Genomic DNA, 25,633 nt, shown 5'->3' on the forward strand with positions numbered 1-25,633 from the left:
ATTTTCTACAGTCCAGAGCTGGATTAGCTGAGGGGTAAAATAGGCCAATTTTAATTCAAGGAGTCAAAGACAAAGGGCTAGTCTAAGGGAGACAGTGTTGCCTAGTGGGTTCTGTGCCTAGGGGTTGCTCTATTGTATGCTGGTTGGTTATGGCCTTTAATGAGCCATTGGCCAGCAAGGGACTACCAGAGTAGAGTAGTGCTCTGCCCATGCCACCAACATGCTCCCTTATGCTAGGGATATGGTGCAGGAACCGCTATGCCCTTTGCCAGTTCACACTACTGGGGAGTCCTCCATGGCAGGAAAATCCCTGATGCCATGGTCCAGCTGTTTTCCAGTCTCTTTGTGCTGGTCGATAATTTCATCTTGTCCCGTTTGCTGTGCTCCCGTCATGCAGGCATCTGTGAGTTCGTCAGAGCCACACATCTCACCACTGTCCCACTGAAACAGGAAGAGAGTTGATAAAAGGGGGGGAAATCCTTCCCGCATTGCCAGCCATCGCTTAGAACATGAACAAGGCTCCACCATCTCGTCTCAGCATGCTGGTGGCTGGAATGGCTATTTAGTTGTGTTTCTATAACTTAACTTTTTTTTTTTTTTTTAACAAGGCGAGGTTGTTGGCAGGTCACTCAGCCTCTAACCTGGAGGATCAGTGAACTGCTTTTTGTCTGGTCCCTACTTTTTGTCTCTGTCCAAGTTGGGTGGCTCTACTGGAAGTTAGAGTAGCCGCCAACATAGCTCTCAGAATCATAGAAATGCCTTCCCATTATGTCAAGGCACAGTCCACAAGTAAGGGCTTTTATTATTAAAATGCAAAAACACAAGCTAGTGCATAAATATTATTCCTAGATAAATACCACATCTTTCAAATCTTTGTGTATTCAGGTATCAATAAATTCTCTATAAATATGTAACTGTTACTGGCCTCCTGCATTCTGCTTCTACCTAGGTTAATCCCCATTCCTCAAGAAAGAGATCTGAAATTGTCCTAAGTGAAAGCAGATCTCACATTGGAAATCCTCCCAGCACCTCTCTCCGGGGCATAGACCCAACATTACTGACTGTTGATTTGAAATGACTGAACACTAGATGCAAAAGAGGAAAACCATTTTATCAGGAGGCATATTGCAGACTGGAAGTAATGGGTGGTCAGTTCTGCCATCAAAAATCAAACAGGAACATACACACCATGGCTGCATTCAAACTACTCACCCTCTGCACTATCATTCGCCTTTAACATGACACAAGCTACATGCTGCACTGCCAAACAATACACATTAATAAAGCCATAACTCAATGCCTGAACTTCATCTTCCCGCTCCACCTCCACTGGCACCTTAGGTCCAGGTCCAGGTCTCCCATTGGCCATGTGATTCATAGGTTCCATGGTGGGTCTACTTGTGAGCACCTGATCCAGATCCTTGACAAAGGGACAAGTGATCCACTAATTGGCAGGAACCTTATTCTAGTCTTTCACCTGATTGTAGTGTGATACAGCATGGCCAGAGGGCAGCAGGAGAGGGTTAGAAGGGAGCCTTATTCCCTGTAAGGGGAAGAAAGTTTGCTATAGATTAACTAGAGCACCTGATGCCAATTAGAGCACCTGCAGTCAGTTGCATGATAATCCCCCCCCCTGCTTCAATCAGGGAGTTGGAACAGAAAGGATTAGTATTGGAGCAGAGAACAGTTTGAAGGAGTTGGAGCAGAAAGGATTGGTGCTGGAGCAGAGAACAGTTTGAAGGGAAGCAGAGGACAGTTTGGAGGAGTGCTGCGGTGGGCTAAGAAGTCCTAGACCCTAGGTAAGGGGCACCTGGCTTGTGCAGAGGGAGGGCAGGAAGCCCCCCCCCCCAAGCTGAAGGGCAGGAGAGGGAAGTAGCCCAGGGGAAGGAACCGTCAGTTCAAGTGGTTCACCACTATCCTCAGGGCCCCTGGGCTGGGACCTGGAGTAGAGGGCGGGCCCAGGTCCCTTCCTCTCCACTCCCCTCCTCTAGGACACTAGTGGGGCAATTAATACTCCAATTTAGGGGCAAGAAATGGCGCCCTGAACCCCCACCAAAGAAGAGAAAGCGTGAGACCCATCATAATAGTGCTGGCAATCTGCCACAGTAGGAAATCTTCATTGACTATACTGTGTCCTGACACCGCATGGCAGTGTTGGATCCTGCCGTCAGCAAGGCCTTCAGAGATTCATTGGTGCACTTTGTGACTGTTTGGCACAATTCAAATCAAATAATACACTCCTCATTCTAGAGAATCAGCAGAGTCTTCATCTCCCCTTTGGACCCCATGTACTGTCTCGGTTTCTTCATAGTTGAGATACAGTTGATGGGCAGGTCACAGCTCTCTGGACAATGATGCCTATCCAAGTGTGTGTGAGTGATATGTCCACCAAAACAAGTTACAGTCATTTTAAATGTGCCTATGGCTTCTGGATGCCCAGATAAGGCCCCTGGGATACTTTTATGCCTAAGGGATGAGCTCCCCGCTGTCATTCACAAAGAGTGGCAACTACAACATGATCTGCGAGATCTAGTAATGAAAGGAGGGAGGACTGAATTTATCAGCTGCCGTGGCGCAGTTGGGGTGCTCATCCACCCACCAAATTAACTGTGTGACTAACTACATACAGAGACCACACAGAGTATTAGGCCTCTAGCAGTGGCAGTGCACAGTTAGGAATTCAATTATTAACCCTGTGTCCTCTGAGTACAAGCCTAGTTGTTAGCCAAGTATGTGTCTAATTAATTAGTAGGAGCTATTTTAACACAGATCTTCTGACACCATCTTGTGGTTCACTGGTGAGTATGTAACATCAACTAAGACTCCTTTAGGCATCAACAGTATGGGTGCAAGTTAGTGCAGGAGTGGGGGTCTCATTTATACTTCACCTCAGAATCTGGCACTCTAAGGTTTGGATCTCCAGTCAGTGTAATTTTTCAATTCAGTCCTTAAATGCTACCAACTGCTGGAGACCTGCAGTGCAAATCTATGGTATCATATCTCCTGCAGACTAGTAAACTGAAGGGATTCTTTGTTCTGATGTGTGCGGGAGGAATTACTTAAATCCAATGAGCAAAAACAAAGAGACTTTCAGTGCCACATATTCCCCTGTTCCTCCCTAGCATTTGTGTAAAGTAAATAAATGTCTTCCTAATAAGTACTTGATAGGCGTGTGCTCTCCAGAATATCTAAATCAGTGCTATAAACTGTCACCTGTATTATTACATATATTTATACAGAGAAGGTTAGAGAGAAATAAGCACAAGATCTGACATACGCAGGAACTCTATATGCTCACTTATAAAATCAGTCTCTATTAGCTTCAGAGGTAGGCTAATTATTTAAAAATAACTGGTCTGACTCCTTAGAGACTCATTAATACATGCAATGCCTCCACTGCGTCAGGTGTGTAAGAAGTATGGGGCACGTGCTGGCGAGGTTACTTGTTCAGCCTACTCAGTCTTTGCATGAGCTTCTAAACACAAGCAGCTAGGACAGCTGCAGAAGCTGTACAACAAGAAATCTCTCTTACGGAAAGTAAACTGGGTAAATGGATAAACTGAGGCATTGAGCAGGTAAGTACCATACATAGCAAGCCAGTGTCAATGTCAGGAATAGGAGCCAGGAGTGTTAATTACCTGTTTCCTACTCCACATTGCCTCTCAACTGAGTCACTACAAAAATATGTTCTCTATTACCAACAGAAGAAAATCAGATAAAAAGTCAGAAAGAAATGAATCCAGCCGCTCGGTTACTCAGAAGCTCTATATATTCACTCCAGTTCAGTTCTGGTGCTTAAAACTGAGCAAGTACCCTGGTCACCCAACAAGTGGATGGCAGTACACTGTCTTTAAAAAGAAGAAAAGGAAAATGAACTTCTGATCTTTGGTGAGAGGCCGAGAAATGGAGGACTGGGTGGGGTGAATAGGAGATACAAGAGTGCTCATTGGGCATGTCCATTCAATGTGGTGTCACTGAACTCGGACTGTGGTTAGGCTGGAGCATGGGAAATGACTAAAGATCAAGGAGGAAGTGGAATTTGTGGGCCCTGAGCACACAGTCTGTCCTCCTCATCAGATGTTCCGGATTTGATTTCTGTTACTGACTTGAGAAGAAAAAAGCCTTTACAAGTATTTTCCCAAACAGGAACCATTTTACTTAGTTCTTTGTCATCTGCATATAGGAAAGACAGACTCTGGCACTGCAGGGTTGTTGTTTTGTTTTACCTCTACTTATGTGTGAGAGGGCACTTTGCACGAGGGAGACAAACGTGCTCATAGGGGGGCAGGCTGGTCTCCAACACTGAAGAGTGGCAGTGTTGGGTTAATTGATGTGGCATGAGCTAGACCTACATCCAGCCCTTGCAGAGCTGGGATGGCTGCACCTGTGGGAAAGCACTGGCTACCTTTGTGGAACAGCTGTAGCATAGGTGCCTCCCCTCAGCCACTACAAGCAAGATGCTTTTAAAGGCATTCAGCCTCTAGTGCCTCTCTTCCCCATCCCCAGAGTGACTCAGTTTAATCAAAGATACAATTTCAAGACCTTAATTTCTTATGTCAAAGGAGATTCTCTCTAAGAATGAAACTCAGCACAAGGCTTCTGCATCGTGTCAGTCCCATCTATGTCTTTGTCCAAGGACCTCTGCATGGGGATGAATTTCACCCTCAGAGAATTAAGAAGGGGGTGGAGGGTTTTAACTGAAAACACCCAAAGATCACACACAAAAAATTAAAGTTTTGCTCTACAAGAAATACCATTTGTAAGTCATAAAAAGCATCCATATGGTTAAACAGGTTATCTCCACTCCCCCACAAGTAATGACTTAGATGAGAATGATAATATTCAGCCTGATCATCTGTTTTTAACAGGATATTTATCTCGAGCTTTCAAGAGTGTCATTATTTTTGAGGGGAAAAAACCACAAGCAGGAAGTCAGCAACTATCATAGGATGTTGCTGTTGTAGCAGAGGGTTCAGAGTGTCTCTCTGAAAGTTAACAATCCATTTAGGTTTTAGAGAAGCTGAAAAGATCATGGGGCAGAGCCCCAGCTGCTGTAAGTCAATGCAATTCCAGTGGGGCCAGTGGAGCTGTGTTGAGGACTTGGCCCATTGTTTGCAACTACCTAAAAATCAGCTCATTTAAACTCCAGATCTGAATAAAAGACTATGAACATATCAAAGCTTTTGTTTCAGGTGCGGGCTCTGGCGCAGTATTAACAGCTTCAGTGAGCTTCACTCCACTGATTTCAAGCACCTGTGCGTCTAAAAAGTTAGGACATGATCAATTTTTTATCACTTGCACAGGAAGCACAGCTGAGCTTAATGTTATTTATCCAGCTGGCCACATTGACTTTAACGTAGAAGATCAAAGTGGCTGGGTTGGAGATTGTGTAACATCGACTCATAAGGACTGTCATGGGTAAAACTTACCAAAGCCTAAAACTTTATGATCATTTTGCATGAGTACTCAGCATCCGGTTCTCATAATGGGATTGGAGACAATAGTACCTTTAAATATATATCTTGATATATATTTAAACACCTTCTAAAATGTAACAGTACACAGACCTCTAAAGAGATGCTTGAAATTTAGCTTTATCCTAATGAGTGAATCAATACAAGAAAGCAATGTGAAGATTGTTTAAGATGTGCTTTGTTGTAGTGCCCATTTTGGGGCTGTTAAGGAAAGGAAGCCAGTTGATTCCCCCCGCCGCCACCACCACGGCAATATTTTGAGAGGTGAGGAGAGTCGTAGCCTGGGGCTTATGACACCAGGGTTCATTTAGCTGCTTTACTTCAGACTCCCTATGTGACCCTGAGCTGGTCTCACAAAAGGGTCTCAGGTGTTGTGACACTCAGCATAGTAATGCCCAACTTTTAGTGGCCTAGAAAAATCACAGGAACAGCACTGCGAGTCGCAAAGCCTGAGCTGGGCACCGAGGCTCCCAATACAATGAGTGGGGAGAGCTAGGCACCTAGGAATGTGATCCACAAAAGCCGGCATGCTAGGTAGGGAGCTGCCTAAGCTAGCCAATGAGGGATACTGATGACAAGGGTGTGCGTTAAGCCCCACCCCTCTCATAGAGATAGAGGCACCTAAATCTGAGCTGTAGGAAGGTGCCTAGCTCTGTTAGCAATCCATGAACAGGCACCCCTCTCCTGCAGTGCCTAAGTCAACCAGGCATCTGCCTCCCTCCACACCAGGTAGGAGGTGGAGACCACTTTGTAACTTTTAGTCAAGTGGTTTGAGCACTTACTCACCTGGGATGTGGGAAACCCATGTTCAATATCCCCCCTCCCCTGCACGAGGGGGAGGAAGGATTTGAACAGAGGCCCTCCACCCCACTCAGTAGAGAGCTGTAACCTGTACCCTGAGAGCAGGATTATGCCCAAACATTTGATCAGCCCAGCTTTTGGCCCCGTGTTCCCATTTATGTCCTTCAAATCTGCTTCTGTACCAGTGAACAGTTGCCTGGAATTTTCTTGTAGTGGACTCTTCCCTATGCCAGTCCCCAGGGAGTAAGGCTGCAAATCCCATCTGGGTAAATAATGCTACCGGCAGCAGACAGGGAGAATTTGTGGTGGGGGTGGGAGGTTTTCTTTAAAATAAAAATAAAATATTTTTTTAAGTTGTAGCCTTCCTTCTGAGGGTGCAAAGTGCCTCTGAATGCAGCTGTTTGATAGCGTTACGGGGTTTGGATAGATCTTCTCTTCATTAAGTTCCATGGGACTTTCTTTTTTATGGAAACTCAAAGTTTTGGGCGATAAATAAACATTTGGGGTTTCAGTTTCATATCTCAAGGATTAAGGATGATTAAACAAAAGAGTGGTGCAGAGAGACATCCAGAAATGATTGTTTTTAACAAGGCCGGAACTTTGTCTGAAAACAGGATGACCCGCTGTAAGACGCCAGCAGATCCCCGTAGAGCTTTAGAAAAAACAAGCAGGGCGCCTGAATGTGCTTTTAAAACGCCCAGTAATAAAGAGGCATGTAGGATAAACAGGAAAAGAACACTCGACACTGTGAACAGCCTGGAGGTGGAAAGGCTGGGAAGGGTTCTGATCTGAAAACCTGATATGGTAACTGAAAGGAAAGATTTTCTTCACACACTACAGTACAAACTGGCTGCACAAATGCAGTCTTCATGCAGCTTGGAGTGGCAGCTTCCTACGGATTTCAATGGGTTTTTGTAATGGTAACAGAATTGAGTCTGTTGGAACACCGTGTGGGGTCCATTGGCTTATTTCAGTGCAACACACTGCTACAGCTATTTCAAATTAGATCAAAATGAAGCTTTAAAAGACATTTTTAACTCAAAAGTCTATTGCCTTAGGATGGAGTTGTTATTGCTCTGTAATTAATTTGGTACCTTCTATGTACTGATCGTCCAGTGCAGTGTTGCCAGCTCTCGTGATTTTATCATGTCTCATGATCTTTGGTGTTTTTCTTAATGACCCAGCTCCTCAAGTCATGGGATTTCCTGAGCTTCTTAGCTGTCATCTAAAAAAGAAAGTATATGTCTAGCCTTCATGATTGTGGAGGAAAGCTTGAAAGTGTGAAGCAAATGCACCCCAAATTCTTAAACCAGAAGAGAAAGAAAATAACCTCCAAATGTATAATTAAAAAAACAAAAACCCTCATGATTTTTAAGCCAATCACATGATTTTTGAGGCCCGACTCAAGATTTTTGGGGTGGGTAATATTAGTATTTTCTTTGTTTGTCTACAAAAGGGTTAATCCTGGAAATTACCAAGATTCCCATTACAACGCACTTAACATCAGTGGCGATGATTCATGACAGTAAAACCTATGGTAAGTAACGTCTTCAGAATTGGGCCCTGAGATTGCAAGTTCCATTAGGGACACAGGCCCCGTGTCTTCTTTTGTTCTGTTCAGGGCCAAATACACCCTTCAAATTGATTTAATAAAATTTAAAAAAAACAACAAATAAATAAATAAGTAGGATTCATATGTGCCCAGCAGTTAATTCAGGCAGGGTTTTTTATAGGCTAGTGTTAATGCGAACAGCGGAAGAATCAATAAAATGTGAAATAAAATAAATAAATAAATAAATAAAATGTGAAAAATAAAGAGCAGTTTATAAAGTAAAGAAAGTTCTAACCAATATTGTGGTTTTCTATTCCTATAAACAAGTGGGAGCAAGAGAGAAAAAGAGATTATAGTTTATCGCATCAGCAAGTTTTTACACAATCTATTAAAACACTTTAAATGTAAAGTTCAAATTTATCAGATTAGCTGTTCAAATATACACACCCCTTATGCACTCTGTATAAGGTATCATTATAGAGATGCCCCTCTGTTAAATTCTTACAGGTCCTCAGTCACTACTCCCGATTACATCAGATTGTTTGTGTGTCACCAGGCACCATGCTGCTTTTTAGGGAGATTCAAATTTATTGGAAGGTGTTTTTGAGCAGCATGTGCTTCAGATAATGGAAAACACAGTTACTCCTCACCCTCCTCTGTGTATTGATCAATCACTATAGGGTTGACAAACACAGTATTGCCAACCTCAAGAGAGCAAAAATTTCAGGTCAAACCCTCAAAAGTCATGAGATTGGCCCCAAAAGTCATATTCCTTTTTTAAAAAAAAGTTTTTAGTCTTTTTTTTTTCTTTTTGACTCCTCTATATTCCTCTGCCAATATGTGTGTGATAAAAAGACTGAAAAGTCAACCTTTAATGCACACAAAATGATTATTTCTCCCTGGCTGCTCAGCTGGAGACTCCATTTAACCTCTCTTCCCCGCTCCCCCAAGATGGGGGAACAGCTGTCCATTTCCTATTACTGTCTGGACCTAGCAGAAGCACTTTTCTGCCTCCTGCTGCCCTTGGACTTCTCTATCTGGAACCCAGCAGCACCACTTCCATGACTCCCCTCCACTCTGCCTTCCTCTGGCCCATGTTCCTCTCTCTGCTACAGGGCCATACATGAAGGCAGGATTCAGTGTCAGGATAGATTCATAGATCCACAGATTCCCAGGCCTGACAAGACCATCATCTAGTCTGATGTCCTCTATAACACAGGCCACAGAACTTCCCCAAAATAATTCCAAGAGAAGATCTTTTAGAAAAACGTCCAATATTGATTTTAAAATGGTCAGTGATGGAGAATCCACTATGACCCTTCGACAGTTGCTCCAATTGTTATTTACTCTCACCATTAAAATGTATGCCTTATTTCCAGTCTGAATTTGTCTAGTTTTTTTAATCAAAATGTTCTGATACCAACTCAAATGCCTTACAGAAGTCTAAGTATATTACATCAACACTATTACCTTTATCAACCAAACTTGTAATCACATAAAAAAAAAAAAGATATTAAGTTAGTTTGACAGGATGTATTTTCCTTAAGTTCTTTCAAGTCTTCTGAGTAGTAAATCTCCAATAAGGATCACTTGTATTCCTTGGATAGTTGGAAAACTTTGTGGGCAAGGTTGATTTTCTTACAAGGTTGGGCAGAGCTGCCATCCACATGTATGTTTCATACATCTCTCTGTTCCCTTGGATCTGCTGGATCTTGAGATATATCTTCAGAGTTTCCATGTCGAGGGCCTAGTATTGATTTGAAACTTCTAGCTGTGTGGAATTCTTCTCAGTCCTCTTCTCTCTGGTGGCCACAGCCTGCCTATCTTCATCTGTGTCCAGCTGTGCAGAATGCCACCGTGACCTCTTGCCTCTGGTGGTTACAAACTGCCAGGCCTCCTCTCTGATTTCCTTTCTCTCTGACTTCTTGGTGGCCAGCTCCATATTTCTTTGAACCTGAACCTGGTTGTCTAGGAACAAATCAGCTTCTCTGATCTCAGTAGCATAATTTGCCCTCCAACCCATAGAATCAGCATATCAGGGTTGGAAGGGACCTCAGGAGGTCATCTAGTCCAAACCCCTGCTCAAAGCAGGACCAATTCCCAACTAAATCATCCCAGCCAGGGCTTTGTCAAGCCTGACCTTAAAAACCTCTAAGGAAGGAGATTTCACCACCTCCCTAGGTAATCCATTCCAGTGCTTCACCACCCTCCCAGTGAAAAAGTTTTTCCTAATATCCAACCTAAACCTCCTCCACTGCAACTTGAGACCATTACTCCTTGTTCTGTCATCTGGTACCACTGAGAACAGTCTAGATCCATCCTCTTTGGAACCCCCTTTCAGATAGTTGAAAGCAGCTATCAAATCCGCCCTCGTTCTTCTCTTCTGCAGACTAAACAATCCCAGTTCCCTCAGCCTCTCCTCATAAATCATGTGCTCCAGCCCCCTAATCATTTTTGTTGCCCTCCGCTGGACTCTTTCCAGTTTTTCCACATCCTTCTTGTAGTGGGGGGCCCAAAACTGGACACAGTACTCCAGATGAGGCCTCATCAATGTCAAATCCAATAATCTTTTCCTCCAACACAGCTCCCAGCTTGCATTTCATGAACAGTAAATCCCATCTGGCTTCAGGGAGAGAACATAGCACGTTTTTTTGCAGGTCACCACCGTTCCATCACTGGCCATCTTGATATCACACATAGTACCGATCCTGGAAGGAAAGCTTCTCACACTCCTGCTCCAAACTCTCTCTGAAACTCTCCTGTTAGCTGCCCTAGAGTTCACCTAGCAAGTGACATTTTATACCAAGTCTTCCCTGTTTAGCTTAGTCTGCATCCTCAGCCCCAAGGCTCTTGCACAGAGCTTTGCCTGCATGCCCAGCCCTGAAAACGGTGGGCTCAGAGGAGTGTATCATGTCCTTGTGACAGCTCCTCCTGCAGACACAAAAATTCTGTGACTCACAATTATTTCATGAGAGTTGGCAACACTGTATTCCACTGGCTTTCTGAGGGGGTCTGCTTTCATCACCACTAGCTGGAGGGGAGCTGCCATTCTATCCTCTTCATCTCCCACCCCCATCACTGCCCTCTGCATCTCCCTCAGCCTCCCTCCTGCTCCATATCCCCATGCACCCCATTCCCCTGCACCTCCTAAATCTGCCTCATACTAATGCCACTGCCCTACTTCCCCTCACTCTCCCCATGCATCTTCAGTGTCTTTGCTGCTCCTCACAGTCCCTGAATCCTGTCTAGCCCCATGAAACACAGAGTGGCAGCCCTTTTGCCAGTGGGCACAGCCTTAAGCTGATTAGAAACAGTGGGAGGTGGCAGCCAACTGTATTAGCCTTGATATGCAGCTATAGGGAAATGGTGGCCATCTTGCTGGCTTCAGCCCCATTAACAGTAATAGGAGATGGTGGCCATTTTGAATAAGGGAAAATTCATGAATTGGCGCCTTTCATCATGTTTTCATGAGACAGGTAAAAACACCCCAAAATCTCTAGAGTTGCAAAAAAATCATGAGCGTTGGCTATACAGCAAACAGCAGTTTTATTTCAGTTACTGAAGGTACAGGAATTTGTAGCATCCAAATTCTAAGGGATATATTTTCAAGGCATGTGTATACAAGTGATTTGCATATGCAAAGTTGTACATGAGCAAATGTGGGCCACAATTTGAAAAAGTACACAAAGTTCTGCTTCCCTGAACACAGTAGGAATAAATAACAGCAGTTTGCTTGTTCAGAAATCCAAGCCTGCTTTCCATCCAGTCCTGTGCCACAAGGAGCTCTGTCTCTGCTCTTTCTCAAGGCCATGCTATTAGTGCTTCTCTGGCTATCACCTTGCTTTCTGGATTCTTTCTGCTTCTGACACACAGACATGCAGAGCTTTACCAGTCAATGCCCCAGCTCTTGCATTTTCCATCAGTGCCAGGATAACCCCTCTCATTCTTTCTGAGTTTGTTCTTGATGAGGCCTTCCTACATGGACCAACGCCTTGGGCAGTGGCTTCTATGGTTTCAGCTATCTTATTCCATAAAGGAGCCCAATTGCTTCTTCCAGTTAGCCTGAATAAAGAGTGGCTACCACTCCCATCAGCTTCAGTGAGGGTTGTGATTGTCCAAAGATCAAAGACACACCTACTGGTAGCCACCAACACCCTCCATCACAACAACACTTTAGTTTCAAAATCATTACCCATTTCTGACTTTTTTGTTTTATACCACCCAATAATAGTTGTGATGAACAGAAAAATCTCCTTCCAACAGGAAGAAATAAAATGAAATTTCTAAACACTTGTGAGCTAACTCTACACCGATTAAGCTGGATAATGATACCATCTATTTTGTTTAGGGTTGTTTATGTAATTATTGGAATTTTCTCCCCATAAAAACTCTAAGTGCACACATTCGGTTTGGCAGTGTGGGACATTGGACTGGGACTCAGGAGACCTGGGTTCAATTCTCTGCTCTGCCACTGACCCATTGGGTGATATTGGGAAAATTACTGTCGCTCTGTGCCTCAGTTTCTTCATCTCCAAAATAGCAATAATGACACTGACCTGCTTTGTAAAGCTCTCAGATCTACTGATGAAAAGTGCTTTATAAGAGCTAGAAATTCTTCTTCTTCTAAGATAGAGATGAATATAAAAATATAAGCTATTTTGGGGAGGGGGCAAGAGGGGATGTTTGATGGAAGAACCTTAGGAATTTTATTCTGCTACAAGATGTTTTGTTTTCGCTGCTTATCATCATCCTATCCTTTCACACTGGTTGAAGAAAATGCTAAGCTATACACAAAGCTGTCAGAACCGTGACAGCCTGATTGAAAAAAAAAAGGGACTTCAGAATCAGCATGAGATCTTAAATGTCTCATTGAAAAAACAAAGCAAAAGACTTCTTCATAAGTGAGAGCTGCTTTAAACACTGCCTTAAAATGAATGCAAAATAAGTGAGACTTGGCAGGTCTCTATTCATATCACAGATTTATCAAAGGCGCGGAGCACGAAGAGCAGCTTTTGAAACGTAGCCTGTAACAGAGGATAACATGTTAATTTTAAGCTTGCAAATGAATAGTTCAGAGACTTGGTCGAATGTCTGAAATTTCCTACTGTTCTTTTCCATAGCTCAGTCATAGGTCTGAAGTAGTTACATTTTAGTTTGTCCCACTTTATTTTAACAGTTGACTGATACTTGCGGAGGCCGTTATCAGCCAGTGGCTTCTTGGCCAGTTTCAGGATCTGTGGGTAGCAGACTGCTGGATACAGGCTATGTTTGACTGACCAAAAAGATGTGTTTTTACAGGGAGATAGCTAGCTCAAGCTGGCGATTTCACTTTGTAAAATCCTAGTGGAGACAAGGCAGTAAAACTTTTACCCTAATTCAGTCGAATTTAACTTCGGGTGGGGGTTAACTATTGTAGCCACACTGATAAAAAAAATTCCCAAGCCTTGTCTCTGCAAGGCTTTTTACAGTGAAATACATAACCCAAGTTAGCAATCTCCATGTAAAAACTCACTTTAATTCGGCAGTAAAGACATAGCCATAGAACCAGGCTCTTTACAGTACCTTAGACATTCTTCTGGCTCTTTTCTCCTATCTTTTAGATCTCCTCACTCAACAACAGCCATATATAAACAAACCTTCCCTCTTCACACAGTGGGTACTGGCCTTGTTATTTTTGCTCATGGCAGCACCATGCTCTGTTTCCTTTGTGGGCATCCCTTGAGATTTTACCTCTCCAGGAGACAGATAATGTTGCACAGATGGTAACTTTAGAGAAGGGGAAATTAATTACCTTGCAATTCTGTTTCTCTGATGAGATCATCTGGCTGGATTCTCACACCCTCTCACACACACCCCTCCCCTGAAAGTTTGGCGCATACCCTTTTGGAGATACGCTTCCCTATTTTTTTTAAATTTTCTCTGAGGCACATTCTTGATCTTGTGTTGATCATCTTGAGTTCTCCTCCGGGGAGCTTCACCACCTGTTCAGTTGAAGAAACTGACTGGAACACTCGGAGGGCAGCATTTATACTCAGCAGCGGGCGTTCCAAAACAACTAGAAGGGGATCTGACTTGTACAGAGTGGCTATGTACTATATTATAGTCTCCAATTACAGGTGCTGGGCACGTGAAATGGGAGGCAGCTTTCAACCCAAATCGATTGGAGGCCATCAAGACTGGAAGGAACGCATATAAGAATACTTAGGATACATCTTTATTGCAGAGTTAGCCCAGGCTCTAACCCAGGTGGTGCCCTTAAACCCCTTGTCTACACAGAAAAAGCTCTCACCCAGATTTGAGGGTGCTTCAAGCATGGACTAGCATACACAGCTCAGGGTTTAGGGCTCAGTTTTGACTTCTGCCTGGGCTGGCAATCCACCTGTTTTGAAGTGAAGACACAGACTATTTAAGCCTAGGTGCTGATAGTCCTCTAATGCCTTCCCACTGTTCCACCTGGGCTGCATTTTCCCATCCTCTCCCTCTCTACCTCCTCCCTTCTTCTGCACTGGAAGTCAATGACACTGGGCTTAGTGTTTAAACCCCATGTTTGCCTGCAACATTTCTGCTGCACTTCCACAGCATCTGAACAGATGCCATCTGAGAAATTCTCCTCCCAGAGTGCTGCCAGCTGGCCAAGAGTTGACACCAAGGTTCTGGTGAACATCTGGTATGAAGTCAATTAGACCCATAATTGGGCAGATGTATCTAAAATCAGCAATTCTAGATCTCCAAGAAGCTGGCAGTGGAGGAGATTCAGCTGACAGACCTCAGTGCAGAGAGAAAATTCAAAACCCCAAAGACAGCATACAGGAAGACCAAGGATCAAAATGCCATGTCCAGCTCAGCAAAAGCATGCCCATTCAGTTGATGGGCTCTGCCCTGAGTACAGACCCATCGTTTCGGCTGGAGCTATTGGAGAATGAAGAAGGGGTAGAGGGAGTGGAGCAGCAGGGACTGGGGGCAGAGGGAGGAGGGGACATAGAGCTGATGTATACCTTCCACCCCTTCAACTGCTTTGGGGCACACCCATGAGTTTCTCTTACTGGACACCCAGGATATCTTTAGGAATGTGATGGAGGGACAGACCCAAGAGCAACAGGCAGAGGAACCAGCATCACTGCAGCCAGGCAAGAAGCAGTTATGCATGTCTGTTATTGCTATGGCGGGTATTACAAAATAAGAGAATGGGGCTTTGCCTTGTTATGACCAGTCTTAATCACGCATGCTGTGGGCTGGGCTTTGCTTGCAAAGCTTCAGTTGAGGGTTGAGGAATTGCTGTTTCCCCATCCTCCTCTCCCTCTTACCCAGTCACCTGTGATCTAAGATGGATTCTAAAAGCAGGGGGTGGGGGGAATTTAACATGCAAACAGTATGGTATTGTGGCATGCAGTGTTGCATGCATGCAAAGCAGGGAGCACTAGTACATGTCCACAAATGCAGGGATGCCTATATATTTTGCTGGGGTGCTTTTTCCTCATACTGACACCCACCACCCAAACCACAACAAGCAAGGTTCAGGTTTTTATATACATATAGCGATTATATAATAGAACAACATATAATCACTCACCATACTTTTGGTGTGGAGAAACTGGTCACAACAGCTGCAGAGCAGAGAAATGCAGAGGAACTAAGGAGTCCACATGCCAATGAGAGAAAAATTGCAACTTTTTACACCCGTGATGCAGAACCTTAAAGGAGAGACAGTCCCTCCCCAAACAGGACAAAAGCTGTTTTTCTGAGACATCTACACCAGTCAGGATGAATCCCCCTCCCCACTCAAGAATGCCATTGACTGTCAGTGAGAGGTACAAGAACCTTCAAGAGAGAAGAAAAAAAGGCCAGAGACGAACTGCTGCAGGAGATACACAGAGACTTTAACAGCTGGTTGTACAAGAGCCAGGCTGCAGTTGAGAAGATACTGGAGAGGACAGAGAAGATGGTAGCGGACTATGTCACCCAAGACCATGCCATGAGGGAGTAGGACTGACAGCTGCAGTGGGGAGAGCAACAGCAACATAGGGAGCTGATGGAGTGGCTGCTTGGCATGATAGCCAGCAGGCAGCGGAAAGTGCCAGCCCGGATGCCAGCCCACTCCCAGTCCAGCCTTCTCCAGTGGCCTCTCCTCCATGCTATCTCGCCCCGCAGCATACCCCCAGGGTATCGGTAAGGTGGAATCAGGGGTGAAAACAGCTAAGAGCTGTTACTCAAGGATGTTTCTTCTGGCGTAGGATTGTTAAGCATTTTTGGCACACAGGAATACCTCATTACAGGGTTGCCAAAACATCCAACGCAGGCACGGGCGAAACAAAGGACCAAAACCCTGCTACCAGTGAGGAAAGACCTCTTGCAGCCAGCAGGATGGAGGTGCAGCTGATAGGAGATGGCCAACAATCTGAGAAAGCAGGCACTAGAATATGACAGGTCGGCCCATGACCTACCAGCCCTGGAGACTGGCATGATCTAGCCATTAGAGAGACACCTTAAGTGTGGAATAAAGGAGTCATGAGGGGTGCAGTGGCACCCAAGTCATATAAGGTGACTATGCCAGAGAGACAAGTGATCCAAAGGAACAGAAGTCAGCAGACACCACACCCAGAGAGAGCCTATAGAGATATAGAGATCATTCCAAAACAGAGAGGCAGAGAACTGTCTAGAGGCCAATCCCACAAGGGTGGGAGGAGACTCCACAGAACTAGTTTGCTGGACTTGGAGACACATGACAGGGACACAGAGAAAGATCGCTCCCAGTGTGGCTGCCAGTTGAAGAGCCCATACTATCTCAAAGACTATGTAGCTATCTGAGTCTGTCGTAAAGATGAGACTCCAACTCAGTAACGTGCTAGCTACTTCAGGTTGAAAGGATGATGGCTTGGTGTCTGGGTGCCAGTTATTTGGTTTTAATGTTTATATTAAAATGTTTATAAAATAGGACAGATGTAGCATGATCAGTAGAAGTGGAATCAGAAGGCCCATGTTCTCTGGAGACACTGATACTGATGGGACACCAGGGGAAATGGAAATGGGTGGAGTTATGCTAGAAGAAACAGCACCACATGGACAGAGCAGTGCACAGGGTTTAATAAAGTTCCTCTTGTTCAACTTAACCTACATTCAGTCTCACTTTTGGCCAATGTAATGCTGGGGTATCCAACCCAAGTCTGGTACAGCGCTAGTGTGGACATAGCTACATGGATCTGGCATGAGGATGGTTTTGCAATGGAGATGCTCCACCTGGGATAGGCAAGTCTGAGCTCACTCTACAGTGAAGCCATTCACTTTCTGAGGTAGAAGAGAGGGAGAAAGGGCTAGGTTAAGGACAAAAGAAGGATTAGCAAGAAGGGAGAGAGTTTTGATTTCTTTGTAATGCAAAGAACCCATCTATAGCAGGGTATCTGGAAGCCAAGTTATCTCAGACTAAAGTATTAGGTGTGAAATGTAATCCTATGGAGACTGAATGAAGGAGATCACGGTCTTTTCCAGTAAGAGGCCAAAGATGAGAAATTTAAATGTTCATTTCATTCAGGCATTTGTTAAGCTTTCCCATACTGGCAATGAGTGATGTTAAAAAGTCTTTCCATTTGGTAGAGGGTAGAGTCAGGGTGGGTAACTTATCTGAATTAACAAACTGTTTTTGCTAGCCTTGTGCTCCCCGCAGGTAACACCTGCTTCCCACCCTCCTGCCCTGCTGCCACTCTGTCTGCAGCAACATGCTCTTAACAATGGTTAATGTTTAAAAGATACAGTGTGTACTACACTGCTCATTTCCTCTTCCTGAGAATGTGATTGTTATTGCAGAACTCAGAAGCAAGAAGAGTTTTTTTACTCCATTAAACCACAAGAAATGATGTTATCTAAGGGTCTGACTTAAATCCTCTAAAGCAAAGAGAGAATATTTAAGACAAAAATTATGTCCATCGGTTAACCTATTTCTTAGCCCAAGGTAGATAGGATATGTGAAATCAGGGCTTGAGTGGAAAACATGAAATACAGGCGGATGCTTTCCTATCTGATATGCTATACTTGTATGTACACAATATGTGTGTATACAGACAGCGGATGAAATCCTGGCTTCACTGAAGTCAATGATAAAACTCCCATCGACTTCAGTGGGGCTGGGATTTCACCCAGTGTGTGTATATGTGCATATTTAGAGACAACCACATGACAATTTCTCATCTGCCAATTCTATTTTGTGGACCTGTTCTATAAGTACAGACCAGATTGTGACTGATCCTTTTCAGTGTGCAAATTTTTACACTCCTTTAGCCAAAGACTTCTCCATATTTTTCCTCCAGTTGAGATCTTTCAAATCTGTCATTTGACCTTATGTTAAAAAGAACATCTAACAAATAACCAAACCAATAACCAAAATGTAACATAGTCCTGGGAACCAACCTGTAGCCAAGAAATACCATCTGTGAAATTCTCTTTTCTGGGGACTGATGGTCACCAGCACACTCTAGATAGATTTCAGTGGCAGCGGGCCCTCCCCCTCACTATTTTTAAAAAGAGAGGGAGAGCGCAAATGGCTATTGCTAGACATATTCATCCATTCACAGTCAGGGAAAGATAAGAGCCAACTACAAGCCAAGAAAAGACTGGGGAGTTAAGTCCTAGCCCTAGTGAAGTAAGTGGCAAAACTCCCACTGACTTCACTGGAGCCAGGATTTCACCCTGTCTTCTCCACCCTTCCTTTATGGGTTATGGGAACGTGGCCCTGAGCTTGCTGGCAGTATACTGAATATCTGCAGAGATTTAGAACTCTTACACAAACACAACTCTACGGTGGTGGGGGGATGGTACCCAATTGTGCTGGAAAATAATTTTGTTTACATAGACAAGACCATATTGGGTTATGACAACATCCCCAGACACAGCAGTTTTGCCTGCGTAAATGGGCTCTTAGTCTTTTTGTAATGGCTGGGGTTGGGTTTTTAAGCTCTTAACCTGCAATCCTTTACTTTGCTCCCCACATGGGCTAGTTCTAGAGGCCAAGTTAGAGGTGTCCACAAGGCCTGGGCTAGTTCTGGAGGCCAAGTTAGAGGTGTCCACCAGGCCTGTAGATAAACAGAATTCCATATCCTCAGGTTGTCATATAGGCCGCTTTTCACCATTGGCCCCAATCCTTGGGAGGGTAATTCAAGGAGCCTACTCAGGGAAAGGGAACCAAAGGAAGTTCTACTGGTCACTGTACACGAAAGCCATTATTTCAAGGTTGATTTTAAATTCTAGTATGTTTAGGTATAAGGTTCTGCAACTCAAGTGGCAAATTTCATAGGAATCACTGCACACTATGGGCCAGATGTCTGGCTTTGGAAACATGCTATTTGCACCAGTATACATGCACTTTTCTGTCACTGTGTAACATTCAGGAGTCTCAATTTTCTGCTGTTCAGTGGCCCAGCCTGCCTCACAGCTTGAAGAGACCTCATTTTAATATTTAAAAAAAGAAATTATCTGCCTGATTCAGGTTATACAGAGTAGACATTTCAAACCCAGGACCATTATGTACAGCATAGTTGTAACTAAGTACTAAATGGCAGCATTGTGACTGACACAGGAACAGATATTTGAAAGAGCTCAGTATACACAGCTGGGGCCAGATTTTCAAAAGATCTCAGCTCCCATTTATTACTCCTGGGGGAATTCTGCATCACTGTGAGTGCACAGAATTCATGTCCTCCGCAGATTTCTTTGCTCCCCGCAGAGAAATAACTTGTGACAGAGTAGCAAAGGGAAGCCACAAGAGCAGTCATGTGCGCCTCTCTGGCAGCATAGACAGGTTGGGTCAGGTGCCTGGAGCAGCCAATAGAGACGTAAATCACCACCAGGAGTGTGTGAAGGGATGGGAGTTGTGCGTGAGAGACAGAGCGAGCTGTCCTCGCTCACTATTGCAGCATGCTCGGCATGGAGGGGCGGGACTTCAGGGTGTGTCTGAGGAGGTAGGCATGACGCAGGCTGTCCCCTCAGGCAGAGCAGAATGTAGCAGCCTGCCTACTTAGTGAATTGCTCCCATTGTCTTTGTGAATTCCCCCAGGAGTATAAAACAGGTGTAAAAGTTTTAAGGCTCCTTTACAGGGCCAGAGGGGTGTAAAGGACAGTATGGCCTTATAAATGCTTATGGTGCTTTAGTGATTACAACTGGTCTAAATTTTTGGACTGAAAAAATTTCTCATCAAAATGTGCTCCATGAACTGTTTGCTACTGACCTTTCTGGAGATGGTCAGTAGCCAATATAAATTGTGAGTTGATTCCCCTGCCCTCACTTGCTCTTCAGTTGCCTATGATGACCTAGCTACTTACTGTTAGGCAAGGGGGCTTGGGGATTTCCTCCAATGATCCCAACTCCCATTCTCCATGCATTGTATTGTAGTTTAAATAAATTAACAAAATAATTGAAACCAGCATGATTATATTGCGTAATTTTGACAAATAAAATATGCAACATTTTAAAATATTATGCACAGAATTTTTAACTTTTTAGCGCAGAATTCCCCCAGGAGTAATTCATGCACCAAAATAAGGGGCTGGGTTTTTAAAAGAGCTCACTTTAATGAGTAATGAGCTCTTTTAAAAATGTGGCCCTAAATGCAGGTGTTGAGCCCTTCCAACTCTGACCCTAAGTGCCAGCCAATCAGGCACTCTTCCTGATTTGGGGTGGGATGGGGGGGTGAAAGGAAAGAATGGACAGCCAAATAGGAGTCAGAATCACTGCCAATGTAAAGCTGAGATGCTTTCTAAATAATTGCCAGTGACTGTTTAAAATTCCAAATATTTAACAAAAATGTGGGAAGTGCTGACAAATGACAAGCACAACCATTTCTAACATAAAATATTTAAAATTCATAAATATTTGTAATATTCGTAAACCAGGGCCTGTATCGAAGAGTCTGAGTTTCTTCTGTGAGAGACTGTGAGGTCATCAGTTCTTGCAAGAAAGAACAAGAACCCTTCACTCAGATCTGGGGCCCTCGCCCTGAAACCTGCTCTGCACAGGTGGCCTCCTTCACCCACACAGAGCCCCAGGCCTTTCCCAAGATCTAATTTTCACCAGCAAAAGCTGACATGGCAAACTCTTGTGAAAAAAACAGAGTCCCACGAGCTCTGGGCCTAGTTTACAAGTATACAGGAAACTGATTTCAGACATTTAGTTTTAGATGAAAGGTAAACCTTTTGAGGCTAGCTACACATTTCACTAGATATTTGGAATCTTATATTGTTTATTTGAATTCAGTGAGGGCCTAAGCAGGAGCAGGAGTCCATTAATGTTAATAGTTCAGGATCTTTCATGCACATATATTTTAATAATTTGAAATACCTAAAATGTACACCTTCTAAAACATCCTGTATATAAAAGCATATACAACACATTATGTTGTGTACACACACACACGCACACAGAGAGAGGTGACTAATAACAAATCTACAAAAACCTACAGTATAATCACTATGATAACATTTAAAAATGGATATCAAATTTAACCTCAGATATGGGTCCCAAATCTTCTCTGAATTACTTCTGAGTTTGTAAGTAATGTGCTCTAATGAATACTTATGTTCATACGCAATCCATTCTGACACTGAAGGTGCAGATTCCTTTGTTCAGTGTCATATTATGCATGTTTTTGCTACTCATCCTGCTACTTCCATACGTTTTCTTTGATGTCTGTTTAATGTAACTTCTTCCTAATTGTTTAATAAGGAAACATCTGGATGAAAGGAACCACAAGTATCAGCAAATGTAGAATATATTGAATTATGTTGAACCAAAATGTTGCAGTTTTTCCTGCATTTCCAAACCATATGTAAAAAAATCCCCAGAGTAAAATTTTCAAAAGCACCAAAGTGATTAGAAGCTGAAGTCCCATTGACGTAGAGCGAGGCTTAGGCACCTGAGTGAATAAGCCACTTTTGAAAGTGGACATAGGCTCCTAAATCACATGGGCCCTTTTGCAAATTTTAGCTTCAATCTTTCTTTACATTTAATATGCAGCTAGTTATTTCTGGCTATTCCTATTACTCAGACATTATCTGAATGCAGTTTTTGGAAAACAACTAAAGGAGCCTCACTGGAATATTTTGAAAGGTGCTTATTTGTTAAAAAAGGATTGCAATTTATCTCTAAATAATGTTTCTGAGCCAGATCCTCATCTGTTATTGACCTGCATTGGTTTATACCAGACAAAGGGTTGGCCCACTATATCTAACCTTGTAAAAAAGTTTCTGAAATTATTTGCCTCCCTTACACAACTGCTGTCCAAAGAAAAAAAACTGGGCAGAGGGGAGCAATCTTTTGTAATAGATGTTAAATAATGTTGCTGTGATCATTTAAAGCCATATTAAAGGGTAGCCTGCTCACACCTCCACACACAGAGGCATTCCAAGAAGTTGGATGCTGTAGGAGAGAGCAGAAATTACTTTCTCAAAAGATGCTAGACATAATAAAAGGTTTATGTCTAAATCTTACAACTAACAAATGGCAGCACAACTGAGGGAACAGCTCCCTAAATAGCCATTTACATAATGTTAAATATACCACGGTAACAGTAAAAGCCTAACTAGCCAGCTGTCAATGGACTATGTGCATGTGGAACTGCTGACATCCTCCATGTACTCATTGCTACTCTGCTCCTTAATCTGTTGCTAAAAGATGGCAGGAGCCTCTATTGAACAGCTGTAGAGTAAAACAATGTATACAGAGAAGTCTCCGATTGTCTCCACTTCACTACACAACCCTGATTCACCCCAGAACAAGGCTATCCCATGAACTGAAGGAGGCAGAGGTCACATGAAGAAAATAGTATGTGGTCACGTAATTAAAAAAACTATATCATAATGCATACACATGGGGGATGAATTAAGGTTTCACAGGCAACCTTAATACTGGCATATCCTAACTTTTGAGGGCTTGATTTTGCAATCTGATTGTTCGTTTAATGTAGTTTTTTTATGTGTAATGTTATAGGTTTTTAAAAAAAAGCAAACTGAAAAACCAGAAATTCCACCATGTGGCATCATATGGACACCCAAATGGTTCATCAGAGGAGTTGGAAAGATCCACTGCACAGATCTCGGTCACAGTAACTGATAGCAGTAGCAGGTTGTCATCCTCTATGTGCATCAATAAGACTCATATGTGGGTTTCGCAGATACTTGCTGACAGCAGGGGAATGGTGAGACTCAGGATTCTTGGATTCCATTCCAGACACTGGAGGTGAATGTACTCTAGTGGGCAGACTCTTCTACCAGTTTCCCCCAAGTTTAGCCCCTTCTGCTCTGTTCCTTCCAACCTGTTCCTGTCCTAGTCCTGTCCTTTCCCCATTTCTGGCTCTTCATCCCATACACATTCTCCACGCATACCTAGTCCCAGTCTCCACTGCTTATGCTTCTCATCCCAGTCCCAGTCTCCTTTCCCAGCTAGTCCTAATCTCATCCAGTCGACTCCCCATCTCCTCCTTGCTCCCACTCTCGATCTCCTTGCCCTGATAGTCCCAGTTACCCCTTTAGCTCCTTGTCTGAACACCCCCGCCCGGCTTCCAATTTCACCCCTTCTCTGGCTCCCAGTTGCAGTCTCCTTACTCAGCCACCCCCAGTCTCCCTTCTCAGCTCCCAGTCTCCTCCCAACTGCCAGCTTCCAAATCCCCTCTCCACATAGCTCCTTGTACCAATCTACTACCCCATCCCAAGTGCTCTTTGTATTTTAATCAGGCAGCTTCCTTCTCCATGGTACCTGGGCACAGCAGGGCAGGCATTAAGACCACAAGTTCCCTGCTCTTTGTTCTGGTGCCCAGACTCAGCCCAAATCCACAAAAGCCCAGAACTGTAAAGAAAAGTCCTGCTGAGCCCTGGACAGAGCATGCCCAGTGCAGATGGAATCTTCAGAGTTTTTGTTTGCAAAGTTCTAGCAAGAGAAAACATGATTTTTCAAAGACTAATAACTTGGTCACATTTGAGTGGATTTTCATGGGGATGTGATGAGCATGTCACTGACCAAAAGACCACACCCTGGCCAAATGTTAAGTCTCTGCTGCAAAGCATAGGACATCTTAATGCTTCTTAAAGAAAAGGTCACCCAATTTTTTTAACATGGATAAAATAACATTTTTAATAGTTTTGTTCTCAGAAATTAAACCATTTTGGCTCAAATTCCAAAAAAATTCAGCCCGAGGCAGACACCCGGCACAGGAAATTACAGCCAAGCAGTTAAAGTTAGACAAAGTTATAAACAACTGGGGGGGAAAAAAAACAATGGTTATCTCCCTTTTGTAACTGTTGTTCTTAGAGATGTGTTGCTCATGTTCATTCCAATTAGGTGTGTGCATGTCGCAGGCACAGTCGTCAGGAGGTTTTTCCCCTAACGGTACCCATAGGGTTGGTCCAGGTGCTCCTCAGACTCGTGCCTTCATGGCACTGCATATAGGGCCCTGCCGACCTGCCACTTCTTTGGTTCCTTCTTGTTGGCTGGTTCAGACAGAGGGTGTAGCGGGGTGGCTACCCGCTCCTGCCCTTTGGGGCTTTAAAACAGCCCTGGGAAGGGGCTTTTTGGCTGGGCTGTTTGGGGAAGTGGCTGCAGCTGGAGGCCACGCCCAAACTGAACAGGGCTTATAAGAAGGCAGGGAAGCCAGGAGCAGTCAGTCTCTCTCTGTTGCTAGAGGGAGATGGGCCTGGCTGCTTAGGGCTTGAGACTAGATACCTGAGTGAAGCAGGGCTGGGGGACAGGCTGAGGAGCTAGGGAAGCTCCAGCCTGGAAAGCCCCAGGCTGCGGCCTAGCAAAGGGCCAAAGGTACTGGGAGTTGCAGAGGGCAGCCCAGGGGTAGGACAAAGCAGCAGGTCCAAACCCCTTTGCCTGTGATGAGTGGGCTGATACTGCAGTCTGCCCCAGGGTGTGGGGCTAGACCATGACTGTCAGTGGCCACTACTGAGGCGAAGTGGGGATAGTAGGGTGGGGGTTCCCCTGGGAGGGGAAGACCCTATTATAGTAAAAGGGGCACCGGGTCCTGGGAGGGACCCGGTGCCGATAGTAAAAAGGGGGATCACCGGCCTGCCGAGGGCGCTCCGCGCTGAAAAAGAGCCAATTCCCCAGGAAAACCAGCAGGAGGCGCCACGGCGGTGAGTCGGCCCGTTTACAGAGGGGTAAGTGGGTGGGTCTTGGAATGGACATGAGCAACACATCTCAAAGAACAACAGTTACAAGAAGATGAGTAACCATTTTTTATTCTTCAAATGCTTGCTCATGTTGATTCCAAGTAGGTGATTCCCAAGCAGTTCCTATGAGGTGTCAGAGTTAATGGATTCGCTGATTGAAGCACCACTCTGCCAAATGCTGCATTGTCCCTCGCCTGCTGAGTGATGGCAAAATGTGAGGTGAAAGTGTATATCTATGCCCATGTCACAGCCCTGCAAATCTCCTATATGGGGACTTATGCCAGGAATGCAGACAAGGAAGCCTGCACCTTCATGGAATGCACTGTCAGTGCAGGGGCTGGTACCTTTGCCAAGTCGTAGCAAGTGCAAATGCAGGACGTGACCCATGATGAAATCTCTGGGACGACACCGAGAAGCCCTTCCTCCTGTCCTCTACTGTGATGAAGAGTTGGTTTGAGTTACAAAATAGTTTTATTCTTTCTATATAAAAGGCAATGCCTGCCGAATGTCTAGGGAATGGAGCTTTTGCCCCAACCTGTTGGCATGTGGCTTAGGGTAGAAACCTAGGAGGAAAATGTTCTGGCTTGTATGAAACTGATTCCACCTTTGGAAGAAAGGCTGGGTGAGGCTGTAACTAGACTTTATCTTTATAGAAAAC

General features: G+C 44.1%; 1 protein-coding gene across 1 annotated transcript in view; it reads right to left on the reverse strand.

The window, feature by feature from the left end:
* Positions 1-336: 336 nt before the first annotated feature.
* The window catches only part of POC1B (POC1 centriolar protein B), a 148,919-nt gene continuing 123,622 nt past the window's right edge, over positions 337-25,633 (reverse strand). Inside the window, exons 11-12 of the transcript XR_006572511.1 lie at positions 7,370-7,500; positions 337-441 (exon numbers count right to left, since the gene is read on the reverse strand). The gene's annotated coding sequence lies outside the window, so the exon portion shown is untranslated. The remainder of the gene's footprint in view (positions 442-7,369; positions 7,501-25,633) is intronic.

This window comes from Mauremys mutica, chromosome 1, assembly GCF_020497125.1.
Source record: "Mauremys mutica isolate MM-2020 ecotype Southern chromosome 1, ASM2049712v1, whole genome shotgun sequence".
NCBI lineage: Eukaryota > Metazoa > Chordata > Testudines > Geoemydidae > Mauremys > Mauremys mutica.